The 10,194-nt window shown below is 52.4% G+C and overlaps 1 long non-coding RNA gene across 3 annotated transcripts in view; it reads left to right on the top strand.

Annotated features, from left to right (window-relative positions):
• Positions 1 to 3,781: 3,781 nt before the first annotated feature.
• The window catches only part of LOC306664497, a 150,299-nt gene continuing 143,886 nt past the window's right edge, over positions 3,782 to 10,194 (top strand). For 2 of the 3 annotated variants that reach the window (XR_013764724.1, XR_013764725.1), the window contains exon 1: positions 3,784 to 7,706. This is a non-coding gene — a long non-coding RNA (uncharacterized lncRNA). Of the gene's footprint in view, positions 7,707 to 10,194 lie in introns of all 3 variants that reach the window. The other variant, XR_013764723.1, reaches the window with a different exon arrangement.

Genomic DNA, 10,194 nt, shown 5'->3' with positions numbered 1-10,194 from the left:
GCGATGACAGTTTGACAAGATTAGCGTGGGCCGACGCCTGAAACATTACCGTTTAATGGGGGACATAGAGGCTTCATCCGGGATCCCTGTTTTGAGCATTTTTTTAAAAATAGGAGCTAGTCCTGGAGAATGAAAAAATTAGCATTTCCTTTGCCAATCAAGGCAGAGAAGATTTATCACCTATTTTCAGATACGGGGGTCCCCAGAGTAGACAGATAGATCTGTGGGGTTAGTGTCATGAAAAGGAAGGAAAGAAGACCTGCCCTATTTGGAGAAAAATCTGACTCTTCCACCCTTACATCCTCTGCAAATCTGGAAGTAGGTTCTCTTGGCTGCAGAAAGGCCCTGAAGTTCAGGGAGGGAGGAAACCGGGCAAAAGAGGATAAAAGCTGTGCAAAAGCAAAATCGGGCGACCTTGCTTTGCAGTCTTGACGGTTTCTAAGCGAGTACAAAACCCAATTTTTTTTTTTTTTTCTTTAAAGAGAAGTCTCCATGGCTGGGGGGGGGGGGGGACGAAATTTGATTCTCCAACCCCCACCCGGACGCTTCTTTCTTCCCAAGAGCGGCTGGCCCAACCTGGCCGTGTCTCTAGCCGCCCTCTAACCAGCCTAGCAGGACAAACAAACAGCCCTCAGCTGAGAGAAAGACAGAGACGAGGGACCGAAAAGCTGTGCATCCATTTCGTTGCCTTTTAGAGACTCGGTGCTTTAAGATGAGTGACGTTCCAGGGTGACTCGAGCGCATTCTGCGCAAATAAATTATTATTAATTGAAAAGCGAACGGGACGGCTCGAGTCGGTCCCCCTTTCCTGCAATCAGCGGGGCCGGCCGCAAAAGGTATATATGATTAATTGAAAGATAAGCTGGAACTATCGCCGGGAATGTCATTAATGCGCCGGGGGAGACGTCCACTGGAGACAGGCGGGCTGTTATCCGCGGCTTATCTTCAACAACGCCTCGCTCTCGGCGCGCGCCGGGGAAACAGATGGGGGTTCTGTCTGGGACGCTCGCCCCGTGTTTACATTTTGGGAAGAATCGCAACTCGTGGGAGCCCCGGCGGCCCCCTGATAAATGAACATTAGCACTTTTTCGGACTACTGTATCAACAAAGGGGCTGCGGCGCGGCAATAATTGGCGAGAAAGCAAACAGAGGGCGGAGAGCGCCACTCTGCTCTTCGTCCGGCTGATGGATGAGCCGGGCGGCCGCGGCCGGCTCCCGGCCTCCGCCTGGGCTCCCGCCCGGCCACCGCGCCCCTCCGCGCCCTGGCTTCCTTCCCCGCCCCGGGTTGCGGGGGCGGGGTTGGTGCCCAGCGGCTTCCAGGACGCCAGATCTTCGCTGCCCAGGGATGCACCGCCCGCGGGGGTACAGCCGGGACCAAGTCCTCCTTCCGCAGTTTCTTGAGAGCCCACTGGGTTCCGCACGCGCCCTCACACGTGCCGTGGACCCTCTTCTTCCGATTGCTTGGCGGAAGGGAATGAGGCTCAGAGAGGTGGAGTGACTTGCTGGAGGCCACACAGCCCTCCCATCAGTGTCGGGATGTCAGGATTCCAACGTAGACCGGACTCCAGAAGTGGACCCGGTTTCCTTCTTTGCACGTCGCTGCTCCTATTGATTGAAGGGGAAGCAGGACGACCCCTGTCCAGGCAGCCAGAGAAGAGGACCAGGGCTCCCCGTCACAGTCCGGGGAGACTTCCTGGACAGAGGGAGGTAGGGAGGGAGAGGAATTTAACATGCCCCCAGCTCACTTTCCCCTCCTCACCCTCCTCTTTTGGGATCAGCTCTACTGAAATATAACTCACACACCTTACTATCCGCCCACTTACAGTGTACAATTCAGTGATTTTCAGTATATTCACAGAGTTGTGCAAACATCCCCACAGTCGATTTTAGAATATTATCACAGTCTTCCAAAGAAATCTGGGACCATACTCATCACCCCTGCCCTCCCCACCTTTGTAAGGCACCACTAGTCTACCTCCTGCCTATATGGAGTTGCCTATTCTGGATATTTCATATAAACAGAATCATTTGCTCTGTGACCTTTTGTATCTGACATCTTTCACTTAGCCTACTGTTTTCAAGGGTTATCCATGTACCAGCATGTATCAGCACTCTTCCTCTTAATGGCTGAATAATATTCCACTGTGTAGATATGCCACATTTTAATTATCCATTCATCATTTAATGGACATTGGGTTGTTTCCACTTTTGCTATTGTGAACATTCTCCCATCTCACTTCTGCTCTACAATCTAAACCCGCAGAGGCCCTGGGCTGGCCCTTCTCCCCCCTTCACATAACTAGCTTCCTCAAGGCTGGCTTCGTGGGCATGAAATCTGTGCACTTGCACAGGGTCTGAGCTTGCTTTAGGGTTCTGTTTCTTGTTGCCTTGAAATTTGTAATATTTTTTGGAACAAGAGACTTCTCATTTTCATTTTGCACTGAGTCCACAATTGAGACATCCTGCTTTCTAGGTCCCTCTGGGAAGAGTCCTGGAAACACCAACTCCAGGTCCTCAAGTCCGTAGGGTCTGGCTTTTGGCTTCCTTTTCCCCAGGATAAAGCTCCTGCTGGTCAACTGGGGTCAACGGCAGGAAGTCCCAGAAGCTGATTTAAAGGCTATCTGTGCAAAGTGGCTTAGCCAGAGGAAGGACTTAGAGCCACCAGAGGGAAGAGCCAGGTCCACCTGGCGAGTGTGTGTGTGTATGTCTAAGAGGAGGTCAGAACTTCTGTCCACCATTGGTGCTTGGCCATTTCCTCCATTCCGTCACCCACATGACTGAGTGCCCAGCAAGCACCTGGTGCAGGGATGCACAGCCCCAAACACTGGGGCCAGAGGGAGGCTGAGCTGGACTGTGAGCCAGTACTGCACACAGTCCCACCTTGCTCATCAAGCAGCTAACTTCCCCCTTTTCCTCTCAGGCCCACCATTTTGTGCTTGATCTTTGAGCGCGTTAGGTGTACCTTGGTCTCTTTCCAGCTGTGCTCTTCTGGGACACATTGCAGGTTGTTACCTGGACTCACTCGAACAGCTAGGAGGCATAGAGAGGAATGTTGGTGGTCATCGGATCTATAAAATAAAGCAAGCAATAGGTCCCTGCCAACTGTAGTATTAGGTTATTTAGCAGAGGGTGGGGGACGGGGCCCACAGGGCAATGCACCTCCAAACTAGGGTGAAAACAAGGACGTCAGCAAAAGGGAAAGGTCACGGATTATTCTTGTGATAAATGCACTTACAAATTTAAATCTAAAAATGAAGGATAAAATTTCCATACATGATTAAGATAATCATTTTGGAGGATTTGTATATTTTGGATAAAGAAAAAAAAAAAAAGATTTATAGACCACACAAGAATGTAAAAACTTTCACACAGAAAAAAAAAAAGAAAGAATCATAGAGAACATAACACAAAGATAAAATGCTAGAAATACATGACAAGAGAGAATGTTCATCATATGGAAAGAGTTCCTATAAATCAATAAAAACATGACTCACAAAATTGAAAAAAAAATGGTAAAGAGCAGCTGGGCCTTGCTGAAAAAATGAAAGAAAAAAGAAATAAAAATAAAGAACTTGCAAATTAAAACATGAGAGGCAAATCCTTTCATTGATCAGATTGTCCAAGATCGAAAAGTTTGATATTCCCAGCAGCACAAAAAGAAAGAAGTAAAAAGAAAAGAAGAGGAAAAAGGAAAAAGAAAAAATCAAAATGAATGAAATGAGAAAAAAAAATTCCTTTGGGGTTGGGCATGTAGCTCAGTGGTAGACTTGCCTCGCGTGTAAGGCCTGCGGTTCCATCCCCAGGAACTAGTCTGCCTGCTCACCTTGCCTATTGTTGATTGGATGGGTAAGTTGGTAAACCTCTTTGGAGCAATTTGGTACTGTCAAAATTTAAAATGCAAAAGTCCTTCCAACAAATATTTTCACTTCTAGGACTAGTCAGTTCTAGGTATATTCTGTAGGTATACACACATGTACACACAAAAAGTTTTCAGTACTGTTTCCCATATTTTTTAACAATGAAAATATTTTAAAAACAATGCAATACACCCACCATAGGGAACTGGTTAAAAAATCGTGTTGCACCAATACCAGCAGCCATAGGCGCTAATTAGATTCACTTATGCATGTTCTTATGGATACACTTTGGGTTATGTCAAAGAGCAAACCAAGATTCGGAAATTTAAAACCCGTATTTTGAATATGGGCACACGCACATATGATCTATGGAGTTGTTTGTTTGTTGTTGTTTTTCCTTTGTGGTGCTGGGGAGTCTGTGGGGGATTGTGCCGCAGCTCTTCGGGAGCTGCATTTCCAGCTGGAATTTCTTTTTAAAGGGTTCTCAAGCTGGTGCGGGAAGCGTCTGGGGAGGAAAGTCCTCAGGAATAAAACATGGCATTTTACAGAATACTTTTTAAGGGAACTTTCCTTTTCACTTTTAGGGCAGTGGAAATATCTAGGCCAGAATCCCGTGAGGCATTTGTTAAAAATGCAAATTTCCCTCATCCTGGAAGTTCAAAATCAAAGGTGCTGTTGTTGGTGACCCGCAACCCAATCCGCCATCCAATCAAATCTCCACAAAGGGACGGAAACCGCAGCCGGCGGTGGTAAGAAGCCTGGGCAGGGTGGTCAGCAGAGCCCCAGACATGGGCGGGAGGTGGCCCGTCCAGCGTTTTCTGGGACGAGGCCTCAGTGGTCCCGGCTGCGTAGGGCGAAGTTGCCCGCAAGACTTTGCTCCGTTCTTAGCGGCCTCGCCCCAAGTCTTGGGGTCACGGGGGATGCAGCCCCCCAATGCACTCGGCGCACTGACTTGCCGGTCCCTGGGAGCCGCACCATGAGGCTGGCCCTGCCCGCGGCCCACGGCGGAGTCTGGCGGCTCCCGGTTGCCCTGGCGCCGGCCTCGGGCCTACTGTCCAGCCTTCTCCTGAGAGGAGCCTCCAAATGCACCCCGGAATCCAAACCAGACCTGGGACGGCCTAAAAAGATGGAAGTGACGACTCCCAATCTTGGGTGACAGGGCCGGCACCCAGAAGTGTTTCGTACTTTGCCCCCACCCCACGGGGAGAACCTTTACAGCCCGGACCCAGGCTGCGGCCACGCAGGGAGGTGGCCCCGCGGTCCCTGAAGCTCCGATGGACGCAGGCTTCAGGCCTCTCTGGCTACCAGGGCCCCTTCCGTTCGGGCGACCCCCTTCCATCGCCGGGAGAGAGCGCAAGGTCACAGCAGCGCGCAGGCCACCACGTCTTTGCTCCAAGCGGGATTGTGCCGCTGGCGGAGCCGCGGAGCGGCGACCCGGAGCGCTCTTGCTCACGCCCCTGAGATCTTGCATCGCTCTCCCCTGTGCCCCACTTCCCGCGGCCCTCGGGGAGACAGAGCCACGCACACCACATGTAACCACCAGGAAAGCTCTGGGTCCTCTTTTTTTTTTGGTGGTGTTCAACATATGGGCAAAATCCGAATAAAACAAAGCGGGATGTCGCAGCATCTCCCTTCCCCAAGTGTCGTATGGGCTCGGAGGACGCGGGAGAAGCCAGCGCAAGCCTCTCCTGGTCCCGCTTATTTGGGTTTCCTTAACAATTGATTTACAGATACGTCAATGACCATTCAAATGATTGCTTTAAAAATAAGCGATACATCGTAAAAGCAACACAAAACAACAACACAAAACAGGCGTGTAACAAGGGGGACCCAGGGGACCAGGCCTTTCCCCCAGTCACCCAATTGCCTCCCCTAAATCTTATTTAGTTTTTCTCTTCCCTCTTCTGGGCGCTGGGGACCCAAATCAGGGCTTTGCATGTGCTAGGAAGCTAGTTTTTAAACCCACTTAATCAAGGCACCGTAGCCAGAACAAACTGAACAGTCGGAGTGAACAGTTCCGTGGCTCTGGGACACGTGGATAAGTCTGTGGAAAGACCTCCATAATCAAGAGGGAAAACATTGACATCATCTCCAAAGATTTCCCCCCACCCCTTCCCAGTTAATTGCCGCATAGACTGTCACTGGTTTTTAAAAGTATGTCTTTAAAAAGATCTTAAAATATTTCCTGTGAATCTTATTCATTTGCTGCTAATGAAGTTACAAGGTGGGATGCATTTTTTGTTCCCGGAGAGCGACTGAGTTCTGCGGATTCCTTTGCATTTTTGCTGTTGGCGTTTTGTTAGTATCTTGGTGTAAGTCACTTTCCTAATGCTTTTGGGAGTAAGTTTCTAAAACCGAATTTACCCTGGGTCAGTGGGCACGATCGACTTTGGAGCTCGTTTAAGGGTTTGCCCGATCGGAGGGAGTCACTTCTCGACTTCCGTTGGTTCGCGCTCTTTCCCGCTCCCGGCTCGGGTAGCGGCTGCCGACAGTCCACCCCGCTCCCCCGACGGCGGCAGACCTCTGCGGCCAAACAGCGCGGAGAGGCAAAGCGCCGGCACTCTGCCATCAGTCCTTTAGGATCCTGTCGCAGGAGGAAAATCAGGTGACATTCGAGTCAGATAACGATTCAGAAAATGATGAAGGGGAACATGTTTTGGGGGCTAGTCCACGCCTGCCCGGCGGGCGCGAATCTCTGGGAGCCACGGTTGTGGAGGAGCCTGGGCGTGGGCGCTCGGGCTGACTGCCGCCTGCTTTTACCCACAGCGCCAGGGGGATGCCGGGGGCTGGGCCTGGACGATCCGCCGCGGCTCCCGGAGAGGTGAAGTGTCGCTCGTAGATCTGGGCGGCCTCTGGCTCTGGCCGTAACCCCCGCCGCGGTCCCCGGAGCGTCCCCCTCCTGGGTTGCTGAGGCCTGGTCAGTGTCGAATTCTGGCTGGAAATCGCCTGGTGGGCGGGCGATCCAACCCTCCTGGGGTCGCCGCCCTGATTTGCTCCTCATCCTCCTTTCTCCTTTCAGCCTGCTCTGCGCAAAGGCTAGGAAGCTTCCACTGGAACGGAGCCTGCGGTGAACCAATAGATGGCAAATTGCTGCACAGGAAAAACCCCATTCAACTTCGTACAACTGGGTTCAATCAGTAGCTCTTGAGAGTATCCCTGGGCAGGACGCGGGGACCTGGAGGCCAAGGAGCTCCGGGATTCCGGAGCAAATTAAGGATCAGCAGCAGGATGTCGCAGATAGCCTTCTGACAAATTGGCAAAATGCGGGGTTTCGGTCGCCAAAAGCGCGCCATGGACACATCCCCTACCTTGAGGGTGCACGTGACAGTGGTAGACACTCAAGCCCTTAAAAGGAGCGCCACGGAGGTTTATGATTTACACGAGTATGGATGGGCACGTTCACAGCGACCAGCACGGCTGCGATGTGCATGTTGATGTGCTTTAGCATAGAGACCACGCGGGGACACACATGTCCTTGAGTGCAGTCACTTTTTGTCTCTCTCTGCGTGTGGTTTGTGAGGGCACGGTCGAAACATTTCCCAAGGGTACAGAGGTGACACGGGAAAGTGCCCGGGCTGCCCCTCCGCTCCTGCGGCCTCCAGACCGCTCCTGGCGCGCACAGATTCGTGCAGTCCTCGGTGGAACGAGTCTGCTCTCCCTGCGCCCTAGCTGGGCGTCGCCTGTGCAGCCTTCTGTTGTGTGGCCCTGTATCTTTAGGTAGGGAACATCTTTTGTCTCTCGGCAAGAAGCTTTCCTCCGGGAGAGATAAAGTAATCGATAGGGTCTTTTAAATAGCTCCGCGTTTCCTGTCCGGCGAGGAGTATCAGCGTGTGCACCAAATCTGCTCTGGTATGTCACCTTATCTCCCGTCCCCGCTGTTGTCCCAAAACGCCGCCTGTCAAGGGAGACGCCACCCGCATTAGGACCCAGACTGGGGCCCTTCCGCTCGGGGTCAGGCGCTGCGCCCTAGCTCTGGCCCTGCGGCCTTTTTGGGGTCCTGGGGGGTGGGAAGAAGAGGCAGGGGACGGGATGAAGGTGCTGGGGGCGCCCTCCCGGGGAAGCGCGTGGGCTCATACCACTCAGGGATGGGCTTCTGACTACAGAAATAGCGAGGCCGGGCTATCGCTGGCTGACAGCGCAGAGTTGACGGCTTTGCGCACAAGCTGGCTTGCGGGGCCTGCGGAACCAGGCTTGCCCTTGGCGAGGGCTCTCGGATTTTAGAAAGCGCTGCCTGGCGGGCGGCCACCTTCCGCACAGCGGTACGGTGCGGTTCCGCTAACAGCCAGGCGACTTGTGCTGGGGAGACCAGCTCCCGAGCCCTGAGGGTCGAGGGGACCCCGGAATCCAGCCATGGTTTCCGCAGTTCTACTTTCCTAGCCTGCAGCAAATTGGAGCTGGAGCGGACTCTGGCGGGTCCAGAGGGCAGGGCGAAGGGGAAACTAGGGCAAAACCCAGGCTGGTCTTATAGCTTTAGCAAAGGTCCTGTGGTCGGCCTCGATTTTCCTTCCTGTGACAAACCCTGGAACAATCCACGAAGATCTTCTGCGGGCCAAGTCTTTCTAGGGGCAGGAAGAAGCTCCAAGACTCTGTAGACCCCGGGCCTCTTCCGATGTCTAAGCACTGTGACAGGAATCTCCTTGTCCTCATCCCCCATTCAGAGTCTGCTTTACCTATTTTTTTAAAGAAAAATAAACCAAATTACAATAATAAAAACTCGCTGTCCCTCCTCCCTCTCATCCCCAAACCACGCATGAAGCCACTGGCTGTCTAGGCAACAGGGGATAAGCTCAGCCCGTCCCCAGTATTTCCAGACTCAGAATTACCCACAGGGCTCCTCCTGGTCAGTCAGAGGAGTGACTTCTTGGCTTCAAATCAGACTCGCTTCCTTCCGGATTGCCCAGGATCATTCTGGATTACTCCAACTGCTGAGGGAGGACCACCCACCAAAACAGCCAGGGGAAAACCCAGACCTTGGGAAAAATTGGTTTCCCCTTCATCAGGATTTATTTCTCTAAAATAGAAATTTCTGTATGGAAATAAAGTAGAGGCAAACATCACTTTTCTCCCTCCTGGTGAAGGAGAGCATTCCGGAATCTCCTTTAGGTCTTCCTGATCCTGGTGGATCTTTCCTTATTGTCTCAGCCCTCATTTTAAGAAAGGAAAGGAAGAAAAATAATTTGATTATCAGCGGTTGCCAGAGGTTGGATGTGCAGAGGGGAGTCTGGCTGTGTTTTCTGGAAGGGTGGATCGTGCATACCCTGGGCGGTGCCTGGGTGCCACCATCGCACTCTGGGCCTGGTGGTTTCCTGCACTTCCTCTGCTGTTCCCTGGAGTAACTCTGGTGACCTGGCTGTTCGGGCCTGGGTAGGCTGGAGAAGGCCTTCCTGGAGGGAGAGGGCACCTCCTCCTGGGCCAGGACAGGGTCCTGGAAGGCCTGCCTTTGAGGGAGCACCTGTTAGGAGAGGCTTGAATTCTCTTCTTATAACAGAAGGTGAGGGGTGAGATGGGGAGATGGAGAGTGGGAAGAACAGCCGGGCTTCTGGCAGAGAATCTCCCGCCTCTCCCTAGATGTGGCTGCCTTGTGCGACCCTCCGTCCTTGTCTTTAGGGGAAGCTGTACTGCCTGTTCAGTGGAAAGGCGACAAGGACAGGGAAGGTTGGGAAGGGCTCTCAGCCTCATCCTGGATCCTGGGCTCTGGGAGATGCTTCCTAGATAGGAGGAAGCTTTCCTACTTGGGGTATGTAGGAAAGAGAGCTTCCCACTTCCTGCTTAGGAGAGGAAAGCGAGCTTTCCGGGCTGCGACCAACCTTGGGACGCCTCAGAGCCCTCCCGGCCCAGCAGGACAGGAGTGTGCAGCTTTGCAGCCTAGCTTTTCACTCCAGCGTCACACGGCAGCAGCCCTGTGAATTTGCACAAGCCCAACGCGGCCGCGGAGCAGCACAGCTCAAGAAATGGAGCATGCTGGTTCTGGGAGTGTCCCTTTCCCTCAGGGTGATCACCGGCTGACCCCCAGCGTGGATTGCGTTGCTGGTTTTGAACTTCCCAGTGTGTCTGCTCGTGCAGGAGGTGGACCCCGTGTCTGGCAATTTTTATGCAACCTCTGTTGGTGAGATTCATCTACATTGTTTGTAGCCCTGGTCAGCCCCTTTCACTGCCGGGTGACATTTTATTAATGTACTGTAGGTTGAGCAGCCCTAACTGAAATGCTCCAGGATCCAAAGATTTTTGAGCCTCAACAGGATGCCCCAAGTGGGAAATTCCACACCTGACCTCCTGGGATGGGTTGCAGACCAAATTCAAGTGCACTGAAAATGAAAATATTGTGTAAAATTACTCT

Source organism: Sciurus vulgaris, assembly GCF_902686455.1.
Source record: "Sciurus vulgaris genome assembly, chromosome: 6".
NCBI classification, from domain to species: domain Eukaryota; kingdom Metazoa; phylum Chordata; class Mammalia; order Rodentia; family Sciuridae; genus Sciurus; species Sciurus vulgaris.
Note: the sequence above shows the minus strand (reverse complement) of the source record. Positions and strands in the feature narration are given on the sequence as shown.